Source organism: Triturus cristatus, chromosome 7 (genome assembly GCF_964204655.1).
Source record: "Triturus cristatus chromosome 7, aTriCri1.1, whole genome shotgun sequence".
Lineage (NCBI taxonomy): Eukaryota > Metazoa > Chordata > Amphibia > Caudata > Salamandridae > Triturus > Triturus cristatus.
Window position 1 is genome coordinate 364,607,729 of NC_140590.1, and position 21,214 is coordinate 364,628,942.

The window sequence follows — 21,214 nt, forward strand, 5'->3', positions numbered from 1 at the left end:
CTGTGTGCATATAGGAATTACAGGCAGAGATTTATTGCGTTTTGCTCTGGTGATTTCACAGTTGCATTAGTAGGAAAAAGGGGGAGCGATTTTTTGGTGCAGAAGCAGACTCTTAGCACACACCCAGCTCCTTTCCATGTATAATCATGCACAGTATTTACAAGCGAGTGGGTTTTGAGGTTTCAGTCTGTAATGCAAAGACATTCAGCATCACTAAGGCTTGTTTGCCCTTGCTGGAGTGTAGGCAGTCACCCAGGATACACATGGTGGTGGTCTGAAAAAGCAGTCTGGACATGGGCTTTTTAAAAAAATCGGAAAAGTGGATTCATAATGTGTCAGTCTGTAAAAGTGATTATCACTTGCCAAAAAAAAGAGCAGTAAGTGTGCATTCAGATTGGCAAAGAAATTTCGTTTTGTGACTAATGTGAAAACATGACTCTGTGTGCAAATAGGAATTACAGGCAGAGATTTATTGCGTTTTGCTCTGGTGATTTCACAGTTGCATTAGTAGGAAAAAGGGGGAGCGATTTTTTGGTGCAGAAGCAGACTCTTAGCACACACCCAGCTCCTTTCCATGTATAATCATGCACAGTATTTACAAGCGAGTGGGTTTTGAGGTTTCAGTCTGTAATGCAAAGACATTCAGCATCACTAAGGCTGGTTGCCCTTGCTGGAGTGTAGGCAGTCACCCAGGATACACATGGTGGTGGTCTGAAAAAGCAGTCTGGACATGTGCATTTAAAAAAATCTGAAAAGTGGATTCATAATGTGTCAGTCTGTAAAAGTGATTATCACTTGCCCAAAAAAAAGAGCAGTAAGTGTGCATTCAAATTGGCAAAGAAATTTCGTTTTGTGACTAATGTGAAAACATGACTCTGTGTGCAAATAGGAATTACAGGCAGAGATTTATTGCGTTTTGCTCTGGTGATTTCACAGTTGCATTAGTAGGAAAAAGGGGGAGCGATTTTTTGGTGCAGAAGCAGACTCTTAGCACACACCCAGCTCCTTTCCATGTATAATCATGCACAGTATTTACAAGCGAGTGGGTTTTGAGGTTTCAGTCTGTAATGCAAAGACATTCAGCATCACTAAGGCTTGTTTGCCCTTGCTGGAGTGTAGGCAGTCACCCAGGATACACATGGTGGTGGTCTGAAAAAGCAGTCTGGACATGTGCATTTAAAAAAATCTGAAAAGTGGATTCATAATGTGTCAGTCTGTAAAAGTGATTATCACTTGCCAAAAAAAAGAGCAGTAAGTGTGCATTCAAATTGGCAAAGAAATTTCGTTTTGTGACTAATGTGAAAACATGACTCTGTGTGCAAATAGGAATTACAGGCAGAGATTTATTGCGTTTTGCTCTGGTGATTTCACAGTTGCATTAGTAGGAAAAAGGGGGAGCGATTTTTTGGTGCAGAAGCAGACTCTTAGCACACACCCAGCTCCTTTCCATGTATAATCATGCACAGTATTTACAAGCGAGTGGGTTTTGAGGTTTCAGTCTGTAATGCAAAGACATTCAGCATCACTAAGGCTGGTTGCCCTTGCTGGAGTGTAGGCAGTCACCCAGGATACACATGGTGGTGGTCTGAAAAAGCAGTCTGGACATGGGCTTTTTTAAAAATCTGAAAAGTGGATTCATAATGTGTCAGTCTGTAAAAGTGATTATCACTTGCCAAAAAAAAAGAGCAGTAAGTGTGCATTCAAATTGGCAAAGAAATTTCGTTTTGTGACTAATGTGAAAACATGACTCTGTGTGCAAATAGGAATTACAGGCAGAGATTTACTGCGTTTTGCTCTGGTGATTTCACAGTTGCATTAGTAGGAAAAAGGGGGAGCGTTTTTTTGGTGCAGAAGCAGACTCTTAGCACACACCCAGCTCCTTTCCATGTATAATCATGCACAGTATTTACAAGCGAGTGGGTTTTGAGGTTTCAGTCTGTAATGCAAAGACATTCAGCATCACTAAGGCTGGTTGCCCTTGCTGGAGTGTAGGCAGTCACCCAGGATACACATGGTGGTGGTCTGAAAAAGCAGTCTGGACATGGGCTTTTTTAAAAATCTGAAAAGTGGATTCATAATGTGTCAGTCTGTAAAAGTGATTACCCCTTGCCAAAAAAAAAGAGCAGTAAGTGTGCATTCAAATTGGCAAAGAAATTTCGTTTTGTGACTAATGTGAAAACATGACTCTGTGTGCAAATAGGAATTACAGGCAGAGATTTATTGCGTTTTGCTCTGGTGATTTCACAGTTGCAGTAGTAGGAAAAAGGGGGAGCGATTTTTTGGTGCAGAAGCAGACTCTTAGCACACACCCAGCTCCTTTCCATGTATAATCATGCACAGTATTTACAAGCGAGTGGGTTTTGAGGTTTCAGTCTGTAATGCAAAGACATTCAGCATCACTAAGGCTTGTTTGCCCTTGCTGGAGTGTAGGCAGTCACCCAGGTTACACATGGTGGTGGTCTGAAAAAGCAGTCTGGACATGGGCTTTTTTTAAAAATCTGAAAAGTGGATTCATAATGTGTCAGTCTGTAAAAGTGATTATCACTTGCCAAAAAAAAGAGCAGTAAGTGTGCATTCAAATTGGCAAAGAAATTTCGTTTTGTGACTAATGTGAAAACATGACTCTGTGTGCAAATAGGAATTACAGGCAGAGATTTATTGCGTTTTGCTCTGGTGATTTCACAGTTGCATTAGTAGGAAAAAGGGGGAGCGATTTTTTGGTGCAGAAGCAGACTCTTAGCACACACCCAGCTCCTTTCCATGTATAATCATGCACAGTATTTACAAGCGAGTGGGTTTTGAGGTTTCAGTCTGTAATGCAAAGACATTCAGCATCACTAAGGCTTGTTTGCCCTTGCTGGAGTGTAGGCAGTCACCCAGGATACACATGGTGGTGGTCTGAAAAAGCAGTCTGGACATGTGCATTTAAAAAAATCTGAAAAGTGGATTCATAATGTGTCAGTCTGTAAAAGTGATTATCACTTGCCAAAAAAAAAGAGCAGTAAGTGTGCATTCAAATTGGCAAAGAAATTTAGTTTTGTGACTAATGTGAAAACATGACTCTGTGTGCATATAGGAATTACAGGCAGAGATTTATTGCGTTTTGCTCTGGTGATTTCACAGTTGCATTAGTAGGAAAAAGGGGGAGCGATTTTTTTTGTGCAGAAGCAGACTCTTAGCACACACCCAGCTCCTTTCCATGTATAATCATGCACAGTATTTACAAGCGAGTGGGTTTTGAGGTTTCAGTCTGTAATGCAAAGACATTCAGCATCACTAAGGCTTGTTTGCCCTTGCTGGAGTGTAGGCAGTCACCCAGGATACACATGGTGGTGGTCTGAAAAAGCAGTCTGGACATGGGCTTTTTAAAAAAATCGGAAAAGTGGATTCATAATGTGTCAGTCTGTAAAAGTGATTATCACTTGCCAAAAAAAAAGAGCAGTAAGTGTGCATTCAGATTGGCAAAGAAATTTCGTTTTGTGACTAATGTGAAAACATGACTCTGTGTGCAAATAGGAATTACAGGCAGAGATTTATTGCGTTTTGCTCTGGTGATTTCACAGTTGCTTTAGTAGGAAATAGGGGGAGCGATTTTTTGGTGCAGAAGCAGACTCTTAGCACACACCCAGCTCCTTTCCATGTATAATCATGCACAGTATTTACAAGCGAGTGGGTTTTGAGGTTTCAGTCTGTAATGCAAAGACATTCAGCATCACTAAGGCTGGTTGCCCTTGCTGGAGTGTAGGCAGTCACCCAGGATACACATGGTGGTGGTCTGAAAAAGCAGTCTGGACATGTGCATTTAAAAAAATCTGAAAAGTGGATTCATAATGTGTCAGTCTGTAAAAGTGATTATCACTTGCCCAAAAAAAAGAGCAGTAAGTGTGCATTCAAATTGGCAAAGAAATTTCGTTTTGTGACTAATGTGAAAACATGACTCTGTGTGCAAATAGGAATTACAGGCAGAGATTTATTGCGTTTTGCTCTGGTGATTTCACAGTTGCATTAGTAGGAAAAAGGGGGAGCGATTTTTTGGTGCAGAAGCAGACTCTTAGCACACACCCAGCTCCTTTCCATGTATAATCATGCACAGTATTTACAAGCGAGTGGGTTTTGAGGTTTCAGTCTGTAATGCAAAGACATTCAGCATCACTAAGGCTTGTTTGCCCTTGCTGGAGTGTAGGCAGTCACCCAGGATACACATGGTGGTGGTCTGAAAAAGCAGTCTGGACATGTGCATTTAAAAAAATCTGAAAAGTGGATTCATAATGTGTCAGTCTGTAAAAGTGATTATCACTTGCCAAAAAAAAAGAGCAGTAAGTGTGCATTCAAATTGGCAAAGAAATTTCGTTTTGTGACTAATGTGAAAACATGACTCTGTGTGCAAATAGGAATTACAGGCAGAGATTTATTGCGTTTTGCTCTGGTGATTTCACAGTTGCATTAGTAGGAAAAAGGGGGAGCGATTTTTTGGTGCAGAAGCAGACTCTTAGCACACACCCAGCTCCTTTCCATGTATAATCATGCACAGTATTTACAAGCGAGTGGGTTTTGAGGTTTCAGTCTGTAATGCAAAGACATTCAGCATCACTAAGGCTGGTTGCCCTTGCTGGAGTGTAGGCAGTCACCCAGGATACACATGGCGGTGGTCTGAAAAAGCAGTCTGGACATGGGCTTTTTTAAAAATCTGAAAAGTGGATTCATAATGTGTCAGTCTGTAAAAGTGATTATCACTTGCCAAAAAAAAAGAGCAGTAAGTGTGCATTCAAATTGGCAAAGAAATTTCGTTTTGTGACTAATGTGAAAACATGACTCTGTGTGCAAATAGGAATTACAGGCAGAGATTTACTGCGTTTTGCTCTGGTGATTTCACAGTTGCATTAGTAGGAAAAAGGGGGAGCGATTTTTTGGTGCAGAAGCAGACTCTTAGCACACACCCAGCTCCTTTCCATGTATAATCATGCACAGTATTTACAAGCGAGTGGGTTTTGAGGTTTCAGTCTGTAATGCAAAGACATTCAGCATCACTAAGGCTGGTTGCCCTTGCTGGAGTGTAGGCAGTCACCCAGGATACACATGGTGGTGGTCTGAAAAAGCAGTCTGGACATGGGCTTTTTTAAAAATCTGAAAAGTGGATTCATAATGTGTCAGTCTGTAAAAGTGATTACCCCTTGCCAAAAAAAAGAGCAGTAAGTGTGCATTCAAATTGGCAAAGAAATTTCGTTTTGTGACTAATGTGAAAACATGACTCTGTGTGCAAATAGGAATTACAGGCAGAGATTTATTGCGTTTTGCTCTGGTGATTTCACAGTTGCAGTAGTAGGAAAAAGGGGGAGCGATTTTTTGGTGCAGAAGCAGACTCTTAGCACACACCCAGCTCCTTTCCATGTATAATCATGCACAGTATTTACAAGCGAGTGGGTTTTGAGGTTTCAGTCTGTAATGCAAAGACATTCAGCATCACTAAGGCTTGTTTGCCCTTGCTGGAGTGTAGGCAGTCACCCAGGTTACACATGGTGGTGGTCTGAAAAAGCAGTCTGGACATGGGCTTTTTTTAAAAATCTGAAAAGTGGATTCATAATGTGTCAGTCTGTAAAAGTGATTATCACTTGCCAAAAAAAAAGAGCAGTAAGTGTGCATTCAAATTGGCAAAGAAATTTCGTTTTGTGACTAATGTGAAAACATGACTCTGTGTGCAAATAGGAATTACAGGCAGAGATTTATTGCGTTTTGCTCTGGTGATTTCACAGTTGCATTAGTAGGAAAAAGGGGGAGCGATTTTTTGGTGCAGAAGCAGACTCTTAGCACACACCCAGCTCCTTTCCATGTATAATCATGCACAGTATTTACAAGCGAGTGGGTTTTGAGGTTTCAGTCTGTAATGCAAAGACATTCAGCATCACTAAGGCTGGTTGCCCTTGCTGGAGTGTAGGCAGTCACCCAGGATACACATGGTGGTGGTCTGAAAAAGCAGTCTGGACATGGGCTTTTTAAAAAAATCTGAAAAGTGGATTCATAATGTGTCAGTCTGTAAAAGTGATTATCACTTGCCAAAAAAAAAGAGCAGTAAGTGTGCATTCAAATTGGCAAAGAAATTTCGTTTTGTGACTAATGTGAAAACATGACTCTGTGTGCAAATAGGAATTACAGGCAGAGATTTATTGCGTTTTGCTCTGGTGATTTCACAGTTGCATTAGTAGGAAAAAGGGGGAGCGATTTTTTGGTGCAGAAGCAGACTCTTAGCACACACCCAGCTCCTTTCCATGTATAATCATGCACAGTATTTACAAGCGAGTGGGTTTTGAGGTTTCAGTCTGTAATGCAAAGACATTCAGCATCACTAAGGCTGGTTGCCCTTGCTGGAGTGTAGGCAGTCACCCAGGATACACATGGTGGTGGTCTGAAAAAGCAGTCTGGACATGGGCTTTTTAAAAAAATCTGAAAAGTGGATTCATAATGTGTCAGTCTGTAAAAGTGATTATCACTTGCCAAAAAAAAAGAGCAGTAAGTGTGCATTCAAATTGGCAAAGAAATTTCGTTTTGTGACTATTGTGAAAAGAAATTTAGTAATATATTTAAATAAAATAAAGGAATTTTTTTTTAGTTTTTTTCAGGTATTGCTGAAGAGCAGTGAACAAAATTTAAGATGCCTACAAAATCCAGAGTTCAAAAAACTCACAAAAAAAACCTATATTTGAAGACAACTGGAGGACCAAAGTTAGTAGAAGATGCTCAGGTTGGGAAAAAGAAAAAATCTTCTGGTAAGCAGAAAAAACAATTTCTAAAAAATATATTCAAAAGAATGAAAAATGTACAAAATGTCAGTACTGGAAAGAATGTAATGAAAAGAAAAGGACAGGAAAAAATTGAGAATTTAGTTAATGCAAATATACCTTCTGCAACTGAAAAGATTTACATAAATAGAAAAACAGCGTTTAAAGAGATACGTAGAAAAATGTTTCAGAGAAGAGTTATGTCCAATTTGATAAAGGATGTGAAGAAATATAAGCAAAAGAGTAAGTTTTATAAAAGAAAAAAAGAAATTGAAGCCATTGCAGCAAAGGCATTAGAATTAAAAAGGAAACTATTCATTTTAATTTTGAATAGGATGCGTACATTAGACAAAATGGTTAATGTACTGAAATCACATAGCAAAAGGAAAAGAGTAGTGAACAGAACAAACTTTTGTAAAGTGTTTTTAGGAAAGTGGATGCATAGTTCAAGTAGTGAACCTTTTTTTAATGAAGAGAGCTATTTTCAAAGTAATAGTTTGCTGCATGCAGTTGACACCAGAGGTCGTGCTTACGAAGTAAAAAATGGTTGCATAATGGAGAAGGAGATAATGGTTCCAAGAGATGAGGTACAAGTGATGGCGGATGAGGCTATGGGGAGACGTCCTAAAGCCCCAGTGTACACTTGGAATTGTAGTAGTATTTGCACTGTGCGTCAGGAATCTATTGACAAATTTCGTGAGTTTCTAAGAGAATTTAGTAAAAAAAGTATAAAACAGAAGATTAAGGTGCTTCAAAGTCTAGATCCGTGCAGAGTGAGAGAGAATACTGGTTTGCAGGGTCATTCTCTGGCTTGTCTATCTAGGAAAGTGTGTAATAGTGTTTTACATCATTTTAGGATGTTGGCTGTTCATCATACTGAAATGAGAAAGTTTGTGAGACGGTTGTATTTTGCTAAAAGTCCAGCAATAAAGTTAGATGAATTGAATAGGGCTCTGTTCCGTGGAACGGTATCAGATGTAGAGAAGGTTGTTGATGAAATTCAGTTTTGTTACTTTGGTCCTGAACAAAACAGTGCAGAGAAGGACACAGTAAATGAGGAAGAAGTGGAAGAGAATGTAGAACCCTCTGTAAGTAAGACATTTAATGATCACATAACAAAATTTGCAATAATCTCTAATGAAAGACCAAATATTACTTGTATTTGTTGCCGCAGAACTCATTATAGAAAACAAACCAGGTATGTTGATCTCTACAGAAAGAGTGAAAATGAAGATAATTATAAGTGGAAGGATTTTGCCACATATATATTTCTTGAAAATTGTTTTGAATTGGGTGAAGTACAGCGTATTTGTAAATACTGTTACAACAAGTTAGAGGAAAATAGAATGCCGACCAGAGCAGTACATAATAATTTAGAATTGGATGCTATTCCTGCTGAACTTTCTGAATTAAATACATATGAGTCTATACTCATTCAATGTGTTCATCCGTTCCAGACCATAGTACGTATGGAGCCCAAAACTGGTAAATTACCTCCTTCTGATTTACTGAGAGGTTTAAAAGGTAGAGTGGTGTATTTGCCCTTGGATTTGAAAAAAAATATGGAAACTATTGATGCGGATACTTTGGAAACTGAACCATTAATTATTCTGGTTAATGGTGTACCTACAAAGAATAAGAAGATTTGGCAGGAGCTGGTAGATGTACGGAAAGTACAAAGAGCAAATTTGTATTTGAAAAAGAATAACAAATGGTATGAATCAATTTATATAGAAGAAGAAGAAGATTTACAAGAAGACACAGAAACACCAACTGGACAAATTGAAAAAGTGGACAAGTCAAAGGAAGAAGAAATTTATGAACATTTTAGCATACATCCTCTTCATTCAAAAGAAGTTATGGGAGACAATATTGATCTCTTTCAGATGAAGAAAGCAAAAGGAAGTCCCGTGAGTGTATGGGAGGAGAGCTTGGAAGCTCGATGTTTTCCCCAGCTGTTTCCTAAAGGAAAAGGAGGACGATACGATGAACGTCCGGAACAGATTCCAGCTTCTGAGTATCGGACTACAAGACTATATGCTGAAGATCCCAGATTTCGACAAAGTATTCCTTATTTGTTCCATCTTTTATTTGAAAGCGACTTGTCTGCACTGTCTTATGCAGTAAATCACATTTTAAAAAGTGGAGTACATTTACAAAATGTGTCTGCTAAGGATTTTATGGAGAAAGTGCAGCACCGAGATGATCCTTTGGAAACACAACTGATCAATCTGATGGCTTGTCAGCGCGGGACAAATGAATATTGGTACCGACGCCATCGTGAATTAAAATGCATGTTACGGAATTTAGGAACACCAACATGGTTCGTTACCCTAAGCTGTGCGGAGTACGCTTGGGATGATTTACTGGATTTTCTACGAGAGGCAAATTCAAACATTAAAAACATCGAATACAAGACAGCAGGAGAACTGTGCTCATTGGATCCGGTTAATGTTTGCAGATATTTCAATCATAGATTTGAGGCTATGATGTCCTTCATCTGCAATAAAAAAAATCCACCTCTTGGAGAAGTAGTAGATTTCTTTTGGAGAAAAGAGTACCAGGCAAGAGGTGCTCCTCATATTCATATGCTGTTGTGGATCAAGGATGCCCCAAAGTTTGGAACAGATACTGATGAAGCAGTGTTATCTTACATTGAAGAATATGCAACATGTGCTATACCAAAAAGCACAGAAGAGAAAAAGTTAAAGGAGCAAGTTTTACGTTTCCAAAGTCATCGGTGTGGAAAATACTGTCGACGGAAATACAAGAGCAAAGATAAATACTACACTAAATGTCGATTTGGATTTCCTAGACCTGTTCTTTCAAATGGAACAGTAAACAGTTTTATGTCAGCTGTGAGGCATACTATCACAAGAAAATCACCTAAGAATACCTACAACCTTAAAAGAAAAGAAGAATCAAAAAATATAAATGACTACAACCCAGTCATTTTATCCATGTGGAACGCTAACATGGATATACAGTATGTAGCTGACAATTCCATTGCTGTTGCTCGATATATAACATCTTACATTACAAAATCAGAAAAAACAGAATTGAAGGAAATGTGGGAAGAGATTTCTCACGAGAAGACTGTCAGTAAGAAGCTGTACAGTTTCAGTTTGAAGATGTTATCGCATCGAGAAATTGGATCCTACGAATGTTCAGATAGGTTATCTTCTGCAAGTCTCTACTCGAAGTCAAGAAGAATAATTTGGGCAAGTTTAGGCCTTGCAGCAATGAGAAATCGGGTACTAAAATCTGTTGGAGAAATTGAATATTTGGCCGAGAATGACCCAGAAAGTACAGATATTTTGAAATCAAACATGTTGGACACATATTATCCCAAGAGAAGTCAACATCTGGAGAACATGTGTCTCTATGAAGTGCTGCAGAACTACATTTATTCACGGAAAGCCGCAGAAGACATCAACAATGGAAAATATAAAGTCATTGGTGAGGAAGGATGTTTGGTGAAGCAAACAAAAGGAAGTTTGATAAATCACAGGAAGCTGAGTTGCGACACTACTGACAAGAAGGAATTTTACTACTTGGCTCTTTTACAGTTGTTTAAACCATGGCGTACAGAGGATGAACTACTGGGAGAATTTCAAAGCTATGAAGATTCTTTTAATGCTTGCAAAGACAGCATACAATGCAGTACATTCTCAAGTTATCTGCAAATGTTAAATGAAGAAATTGAACAGGAAACTACAATTGCAGCAAAAATAGCTAGAGACAATTCTCAGGACAGCCAAAGTTCAGAAACACTCAGTCAAGATCCCCTAGGACAACCAATCGTTGAAAATGAAGCATCAATAGCCATGAATGAAGTGGAAACGGCTATGAATCAAGCTCAAGAAGAATTTATAGACTTACAAAATTTGGAAAGACAACTGAACGAAGAGCAGCAACAAATTTATGAAGAGATCAGAAACAAAATTGATCACGGATTTCTACATGAAAAAAAAGAGTGCTCATGCACATCATTTCATCCAATCAGGATGTATGTAAGCGGACAAGCTGGAACTGGAAAAAGTTTCCTAATTAAAGTCATCAGAAGCTACCTACTGCAAAAAACGGATTCTACTTTGTCTTGTGTGGTTACTGCTCCAACTGGGTTAGCAGCATATAACATAAAAGGAATCACTTTACATTGTTTGCTAATGTTACCAGTGGAGCATGAGAACAAAATACAATACAACAAGCTAACTGGAGAAGCATCCTTGGAAGTTTCAAGAGTCTTGAAGAAGATGCAAGTTCTCATTATTGATGAGGTGAGCATGGTTTCAAACTTAATGCTTGCCTTTGTGCATTTAAGAATGCAGCAAATTCTGAAGACAGACTATGACATGTTATTTGGTGGAAAACACGTCATAGTTTTTGGAGATCTTTTGCAACTTACTCCAGTTAAAGGACAACCAGTGTTTAATACTGTGACACATGAAGACACAAAGAAGTCATTGGGAAGCATCGGAAATACAAATATTTGGTCCTTCTTTGAGTACAAGGAACTTACTACTAATATGAGGCAAGCAAGCGATGAAGAATATGGAAGTATTCTGAAAGATATCAGAATTGGACTACTCACAGAAGTTGGCAAAAAAGCATTACAGAGTCGGCTGCTACATAATTTATTTCCAAAGGAAGAAATAGTTGCAGAGAAGATATACAAGAACATTGCAGAAAAGAAAAGTATCATCTGCTTAATGCCAACTCTACGTGAATGCTCAATATTCAATGAGGAGCTTTTGAAATTGGAAAAGGAAGAGATCAGGAAATTAGAAGCAGTGGACAAAATAGAGGATGGAAGAATTACTGTCACAGTAACAGGCACACTGAAAAATAAATTGGATTCACTAGAGAAGAACATTTCCAAAACAGCTGGATTAGAAAAAAATCTATATGTTTGCATGAACTGTAGAGTATTTTTAAGGAGAAATTTGGATGTTGAAAAAGGTTTAGTTAATGGAGCTATGGGAAGAGTTGTGGGTTTTATTAATTATCAGAAAAAAGATGGAATTGAATGTTTAAAAATAAAATTTGATCAGATAGAAGAAGTTAAAGACATTTGTCGTTGTTCAGTTCGTTTCATGCTTGTGAAAGACTTATATGTACGTAGGAAGCAGTTTCCGTTTTCGCTAGCATATGCTGTAACTATTCACAAGTCTCAAGGATTGACTGTAGATTGTGCATTTGTGAACATTGGTTCAACTGTGTTCAAAGAAGGTATGGCATATGTTGCTTTGTCACGAGTGAAAACATTATCAGGTTTATTCATGATAGACTTTGATGACTCAAAAGTTAGTGCTGATACAAATTGTGTAAAGGAGTATAATAGATTAAGAAGAAGCTATGCTCCTCATTTAGGTCAGTATCCTGTGTTGGAGAAACGTGTAGTTTCTCGTAAAAGGAGAAATGAGAATATCTGTGATGAAGATGTACAGAGGAGGAAAAAAAAGAGGAGTGATGTAATTGCAAGCAAAAAGAGTAAGGAAAAAGAAGAACAGGTTGTAGGATGTCATTTTGAAAATAGCTCTGGTGTCAACTGCTACGCAAATGTAGTGCTGAATGTTGCATTTTATCTGGAAAGTTTGCAAGAGCAGATAATAGTAAATCAGGGAAAAAGATTCTGTTCAGAGCTGAGTCTCCTTTTTCAAAAGCTGAGTAATGATAAAACTCAAATAGAAAGTGCTACTGAAATTAGAAAACTTTTAGATGTATGTTCAGGACGAACACAGTTTTCTTAAAATGAACAGCAAGATGCACACGAATTTTTGATGTTTTTTCTTCAGGTACTGGAAGAAGAAGAAGTTGCAACTGATAATTTATTTGGTCTCTCTTATAAATGGGAACATAGTTGTGAAAACTGTTATAATATATGTGGCTCTAATGTTGATAATGAAAGGTTTATTTTTTTGACATTGCCAGAGACTAAAACAGTCACTTTTGCTAAATTAGTTAAAGATGCTAATCATAGCATGCAATGCGGTGAGTGTCAATCTGACATGTTTTCAACATTAATTTTAAAGGAATACGGACAGTATGTAATTTTAATGATGCAACGATGTAGAGCTGATGGTTCAAAATTGGATACTTTAATAAAGAAGTTTACAGGACAGCAATTATCAATTTCAGGAAAAACGTTTGTAACTGTTGCAATAATTTTCCATGAAGGACCTACTGTTACTTCTGGACATTACACAGTTTATCTTAAATGTGAAAAAGGCTGGACACTGTGTAATGATTCCCAATTGGTTTTTAAGCAACGTTTGCCTTTTGATTTAGCAAATTCCTATCTAATCTTCCTGAAACCTAAATTTTAGAGAGACTTGGCAAGATCTGGACAAAACAATTTTACCATTTGATTGGATTACCATTGGAATTTTCAAAAATAAAGATTTTTTAAATTATCATTTGGCCTAATGGAAAGATAACCAATTGTAATGTGGACTTTTTTAATTTTTAATGAAACTTTGGAAAACCAAAAATTTAGAGAAAATCGGTAACATCTGCACAATTTAAATTTTGGAATGTTATTGGAGTGCCATTGGAAATTTATTCAAAAAAGATTTTTTAAATTACTATTTGGCCATGTGGAAAGGTAACCAATTCTATTGTGGACTTAATATATTATTAATAAATCTTTCGGGAACCAATATGTTACAGAGAATCGGTGAGATCTGTACAAATAAAACTTTAGAATTTTATTGGATTACCATTGGAAATTTAATCAAAAAAGAATTTTAAAATTACTATTTGGCCTAAAGGAAATGGAACCAGATGTAATGTGGAGTTTTTTGAGATATAATATTGTGATTATACTTCTGAAACAAACATATCAGACGGTATTTTAAAGAAATAAGTATTGGTATTAAATGATATTTTTTTAGAATATTATGTATTTTTTATAATGTTAAGTTTAAGTAAAAAGAGATTCTGGGCTTTTTTAATACAATCTTTGAGATTGTTATTTTTTTTTGCCCGCTGTAAAATGATGAATGCAATTGCTTTCACAATTTATAGTGAAATGCAATATATTCTGAAAACAGCAAAAATAAGGCAAACATATTTTTTGATAAATATGTAAATATGTGTACTGTATTATAAAATGTTTTAAAAATATTAATACTTTTTTCTTTTTTTTCAGATTGATATAGAAAATTTTCGAAAACTAGAACCATTTTTAAAGCAATTTTTTAAAAAAACAAATGAATAAATATTTTTTTGAGTGGGTATGGTAAGTCAATAATAATAATTGTAGTCTCTCAAGGACCTTGTAATGTGATAATTGGTTTTTAGTGTTTTTAAAAAAAAAAAAAAAAAAATTACGCGTACCGTACGCGTACGGTAAAAAAAAAAAAAACAAAGTTTTTAAAAACATATATAAAAAATAGATGAAAGGTAAGGTTGGCTCTTAAAAGAGCCGTTGTGTTCATGAAGGGACAGAGGAAAGAAAGATTGGGAATATTAGACGGTACGACAAGTGTGCTGATCTATTTTACTGTTCACTAGGGAAACACTGGTCTCCCTATAAGTAATTAGATCGTGACAATGGGCGCACCGTACTTCAACCCTCGCAAACCGAGGGTTAATTTCCAGAGGGCCAGCAAAAGGAGATGCTCCCCCCACAGATGAAGGGCTCACCTGACCTGCAGAAGAAGGACTCAGCCCTGCAGATGATGGTCCAGGCTGAGCTGCTGTGGATGTGCTTGGTTGACTTACTGAAGGGTTACCTCCAGTAAGTCGAGCATGTGTCCTTTTGTGTACATCCTTGAGGTGCCTCATCATGGTATGATTCCCAAAGGAATACTTCCTGTCAGGATTACCTCTTGAAAGTACACGCTGACACAGCTTGCAAGTCACTAAGGGTGCATTTACCTTTAGCTGGCCTTCAGGAAAAGTAAAATAATCCCATACATAAGAGGTCTTTTGTTTCCTCGCTCTCTGCCTCAAGGTAGTGCTGCTAGTGCTAGCCTCACTCTCAGAAGGGCTCTGCTGTTCTGCCATCGTATCACAAAGACAACCCAGCTCCTTCTCCTAAGGGATCACAAGCAGAAATGAGGGGAATGGGTGTGGTGTAGGAGAGTTCTAGAACTGAAAGTAGTTTCATCCAATCAAAAGTTGTGTTTCATGATCACATGACCTACCGTACGCTTACGGTACGCTTACGGTACGCTTACGGCAAAAGTACGCATGCGCGTAAAAAAGACACGCGCTTGCGCGCATGCGCATAACAGTCACTACCCGACGCTTCCGCGTAACGTGTGCGTGTAGCGTACACGCGTACGCGTCCCACGCGGAGTACGCACGGCTACGCAAATTGCGTAACTATACGCAAACAGCGTAGATAAATTACGGGCATTGCGTAAACCGTACGCTTACCGTAAGCTTATGGTACGCGTACTAAAAAAAAAATTTAAAAAAAAGGAAAAAATGTATTGCTAATAAATTTTACCTGTTTATTTTATAAAATATTTTTTAAAAAACATATTATTGAATTTTAAAAATTTAACCATTGTCTTAAAAAAAGGATAGAAAATTAAAAAAAATATATGTTTAAAAAATAGAAGAAAATAAAAAAATTAGCATTTAAAAAACCTTGCAAATTCACTGAAAAAACCATGGGTTTCACACACGTTATAGTTATGAATTAGCATTTAAAAAACCTTGCAAATTCACTGAAAAAACCATGGGTTTCACACACGTTATAGTTAGGAATTAGCATTTAAAAAACCTTGCAAATTCACTGAAAAAACCATGGGTTTCACACACGTTATAGTTAGGAATTAGCATTTAAAAAACCTTAGAAATTCAATGAAAAAACCAAAGGTTTCACACATGTTATAGTTAGCTGGACATTTCACTCGTAAAAAACCAATGAAATTCCCCCGTTATAGTTAGTTCAGCTAACCATAACTCGCGCGCCCGCAATGCACTGCTGATGACGTCACATATTACATCACTCATGACATGGTCAGTGACATCACTCATGACATCACTGATGACATCTCAAATGACATCACTGATGACATCACTGATGACATCATCCTAGTGATAGAGTGGCAGACCACCTCTGCCCCTAATATAACCTTTGATACACACATTCAAAAATAGAAATTAAAATTTTAAAAACAATGGACATACCAATACCAGTTACAACAACCTATTCAGTAATTCTAAGATCCACATACACATCCACTCATTCACCAACAGTCCTGTACAGTCACTCATACATGTACTCACTCATCATATGTACTCATACACGTATACATCCTGTTACACAATGCCACTCATCCATAGAGGTACTCACACACATAGTCACTCATGCTAATAAAGAATCAAACATACATTTACTTGCATATACAGTTATACACACACCACCACACTTACTTCTACAGAAACTTACACATACTTAGTCTTTTAAACAATCACTTATAAAACACATACTTATTCATACAGTAACTCTTCCAATCTCTCACTCTCACATATACTCGTTATATACACCAATTGTCACATATACTAGTTTAAAACATATGTAGTTACTCATAGACACACTATTGAGACAGTCATTCACTCACTAACACACCCATGCACACACTCATTCACCCATATAGTCCTGCACACATGCTGTCTTCAACACATAAAAAGAGTGAGTCACTCATTCATGCACCTATGCACTACGTAATACCCCCCACCGAACCATACAGACATCAGACACTGATACTCAAAAAACCAAATAATAACCTATATAGACACCCATGTAGCTACTCACCAACCCATGCAGCCACTTATACACAAAGTGAGAGACTGATACAGATATTTACATATTTTAACATTACTCACTAAGCCATGTATTCACTAAGATACACTTAATCAGTCAGTTATACAATCAATTTTTCAAAAACAATTCATCCATTTAGGCACTTATATACCCATTTATTCTTCCATCGACCTTGAGATATACATATATAAAACATATGTAATTTTCTGAAAAACACACATTCTCTGAATGATGTCATCAGTGATGTCATTTGAGATGTCATCAGTGATGTCATGAGTGATGTCACTGACCATGTCACGAGTGATGTAATATGTGACGTCATCAGCAGTGCATTGCGGGCGCGCGAGTTATAGTTAGCTGAACTAACTATAACGGGGGAATTTCATTGGTTTTTTACGAGTGAAATGTCCAGCTAACTATAACATGTGTGAAACCTTTGGTTTTTTCATTGAATATATATATATATATATATATATATATATATATATATATATATATATATATATATATATCACCCTATTAGGGTTGACCCTGCTCCTGCTCTGATCAGGGGTGGCAACTCCCGTAATCACACATTCATCATGGAGATGCACCCGTAGTAAACCCATCCGGAACCCTGTACTCAGCCAAACTATGGGATGTCCTATACATATACACCATGTGCAGAACCTTGGTCTCAACACAATAAAGAAAAACAATGTGAGCCTGAGTTCCCTTTTGAAAGATAGGAAAATCCTTTCAAAAGATGGCAAGAACAGATATATACAGCATTTTCAAACAGCATAAAAGCACTTATGACTTGTGATGTGTTGGGTGAAAAGTATGGGCCTGATTTACAATTTGGTGGACAGTTTAGTCCATCACAACGTGACATCCATCCCATCTGCCTGATTAAAAGCACATTGTATCCTAGGGCACTAGTAACATAGCAGATGGCCTACCCTTCAGATGTTCCTGTGTCCATCACCACCACTTTATTTATTTATTTATTTATTTATTGCAATTTTTAAAGCGCGCAAATACCCCTACGGGTGTCTCGGCGCTAGTGTTTACAGAGCTCGCTGATGGTGTGACGGGGGAGTTTAGGACAATGAAAACAGCCATGTTTTAAGGCTCTTTCTGAATTTGAGGAGCGTGGGGGCAGTTTTAATATGAAGTGGTAGGGTGTTCCACAATTTGGCCGTGGCGATTGTGAAACATCTGTCTCCCCAGCTGGCCTTTCTTGTCCTAGGGACGTTCAGCAGGTAGGCAGAGGAAGATCGAAGGGTCCTGCATTGTTCCAGTGGGCGGAGAGCTCTTTTTAGAAACTGTGGTCCTGCATTGTTCAGAGTTTTATAGGCTATGCATAGAGCCTTAAATTTAATTCGGCTCCTAACCGGAAGCCAATGTAGTTTCTTGATATGAGCTGAGATTGAAGTGAACTTAGGAATGGATAGTAGGGTTCTGGCCGCCGCGTTTTGTACTGTCTGGAGCTTGTTGAGGACCTGTTCTTGGGCATTCAGGAGAAGAGAGTTACAGTAATCGGTTCTCGAGAACACTAAGGTGCTGATAAGTGTTTTGCCCGCGGACTGTGGTAGGTAAGGAAGTAATTTTTTTATTTTTTTTAGAGTGTAGCAGTGCTTAATTTGTGCCTGTGGTTTCAGGTGCTCAGCACCGGCACTTATTTCACAGGGCCGCGACTAAACATTTGTTCACCTGCTGTTTCGGAATTCCTGATACCTGTTCAAAATAAATAGAATTAGCTGGGTTACATCCTGGCCGCTGGCGGGGTAGGATTAATGTTTCATGTTATTTGACTGGAAGGAAGTCCTAAGGTAGGGTGACTTAGTAGCAAAGGAGCCAGTATAATATTGATGACTGTTCTGGCCAGAAAGAAAGAACATGTCACTCAAAATGAAGACCTGTGATATGCAGACCTTTGCGACGGTGCCTTTTACTGGAGAAATGAAAGGTGAGCGAAAAGTGTACAGGACTGGTAGCTGGCAGAGCCATACATGCCAACACTCCCGATTCAGGCGTGAGACTACCGATTTGAAGGCTAGTCTCCCGCCTCCCGATTCCTGCAAGCAAAAACCCGATTCCTCGGGGTTTCAGCTGACAGGGCTTGGTAATGTGTAACGTGCTAATTCTTCCAGCAATAGTCAGAATGGCGATGCAGGGGCTCTAGAAGGGGTGAAAAACCAACAAAGCCCCATTAACAACCGAATGGTCTTTTAAACACCTGTGAAGTACTGGGGGGTGGGGGGGGGGGGGGGGGGAGAGAGGGGCGCGGCTGCGTGCGTGCCCGGAAACTGCTTCAGCCCGGGCTGACGGGGGAGGGAGGGGGTGTATGCACTGACCACAACCTGCCAGGCCAGTGCAAACTCTTGCATCCCCCTCTTTCTCTGCCTGCCATTGCGCTCCATGCTTCTGAAAGGTGATAAAAAAAACACGTGAACTTGCTTTCAAATGTCCGATCCTGCAGCAGCACACTTCCAAAGTCCATACATGACAGAAACCCGATTTTTTATTATTCAAATCTCCCACTTTGCTCTTCTGAAATGTTGGCATGTATGCAGAACGGTTGTTCGCCTAGCCAATATTTGAATTCAGGGGTGTCACGTACACCCCTGCAACCCCCACAGTGCTGGGGGAGGGGGCTTGTAATGCTGAGGGGACACCTTTGGGTTGTGTGTGTAGTTGCAGAGTGGCTGTCTGGCACTGTCTCTTTAACTGACAGTGCTCTGTGTGCCGCAGACGTGTGTCAAGCTGCTGAAAGACTGAAAGTAAAAACAGAAAAAACATATTAAATGAAATGTCCTGTCACTATGCTCACATTAAGAGTTACGAGGATGGTCAGTCAGAAGCAGAGAAAACACTCATATCCTCGAAGCCCAACTAGGGCTAAACAAGTAAAGTAACGTTTTAAAGACGAGCAGGGCTCTCACTGCTGTCTGTAGGATTTCATGGGCAATAGGAAACGCCTCCGCGGTGGGGGCAGTGCAGCACACGTGCACTGCGTGAATTTTACTTTCTGCGCTGCTGCTATGTTCTCACACGTCCATGTGATTATTTAGAACAACAGCCCCTGGGGACCTTTTGTCACCCGCCACCTCCCCGCCCCCCTGGCTCTGCATGACGCAGTAGCCAAGAGGACCCTTGCTGTGAATGTGCTTGGTTCAGACTTGGTGATGGGGGACAAGATTAGAACTAGACAGGAAGCAGCAACACTTGTCTTCTTCACAGTGTTACAATTCAAGGCAAAAGCTAAGACTAATTGGCCACACGAAAGCATGCTCAGCTCTTTCTCATGGTGCAAACTAGCACTGGCATCTCTGACTGTGGGGATGTGAACCAGCGCACGTCTGCTGAAAATGCACGTGGCTGAAAAAAGATTGCACACAAGGCCCTCTACTTCCAATGGAAGTCATAGAGCACGACCTCTTCTTGATCTGAAACAAAACAAATCAGGGTATAGGGACCATTACCTCCTCGTCTGTCTGCCTCTCACAGTCCTCACAGATAGGGTATGGCTATCAATAGTGCAGGAAGTGCAGTGGCACTGGAGGCAAAGTGTATTTCGGCACAAGGCACCCAAATTTTAGCTATAGTTAACTATCAAACCAGTGGAGTTATGACCAATTTTCCTTGTTTGACCAGGGCCACAGCAATCCATGCTATGCCTCTTGGTGTGAACCGTGAAGTAACATCAGTGCTTAATTTGAGCCGGTGGTTGTAGGTGGGGCCACCAGCACTTATTTTTGGGCACTTGCATTTATGTTTCCTCATCACACTTTGAACCAGAACAAAAGAGAAAAACACAAAAGGAGGAAAGGAGGGCAAAGTTAAAGATGGAACAGTGACACAGGGAGGACAGAGACAACAAAGAACGTGCAGGAGTGAGATAGAGGGGCAGGGAGTGTCTGTTGGTGGGTTAAAGATGCATGAAGGGTGCTCAAGCCTACGCAGCCTTGGTATTGGGCGCCACGACCTTCTGCAGTGCTGGCGGTAGGTTATGAGCAAAAATTTGAGCCCCGGCACTTAGTATTTTATAAATTAAGCACTGATTAGCACCCTTAGTCCTCTCCCCCCATCCTCTACCCCCCAGACAACAGACAACATCCAGTCCCCAGGCTTCTCTCCCCTTGGCCCTATCCTGCCAGCATTAGTGTCAGAGGAGGCACAACCAGCTCTTAAGAACCTCTCTGTGGGGGTCACAGCATTTTTGCATGCCTCCCACAAGTCATAAACATCTTGGATGGCGTGTGCTGTTCCCAATCTGCCTTACAGAGTTTTTCTCTCTTCACACTTCAATACCCCAAAACCTCACCATTTCAGTCACCCTATTCCCTCCAGAACCCTCTGGCCTTGCTAACCCAAAAAAATATTTAAACCTCCATTCCATTAAAATAATTAGGTGCCCAGAACAACATCATATTCAGAAGGATAGACACTCCCCTGAGGTGGACATTGTGGTTTGGCAAGACCAATGCATGGAGACACAATTGACTCCAATGTATAATAATGGATGTGACCGGACACTATTTTCTTCAAACTAACCCCAAGACTTTAATTTTTATACATTAAAAAAATTAAATACTAGTGTACCCAGTGAGCGGAGATTTTTGTTGTTCTTTTCAGAAAATAAGTTATTTATTTTCAAACATTTGTGTCT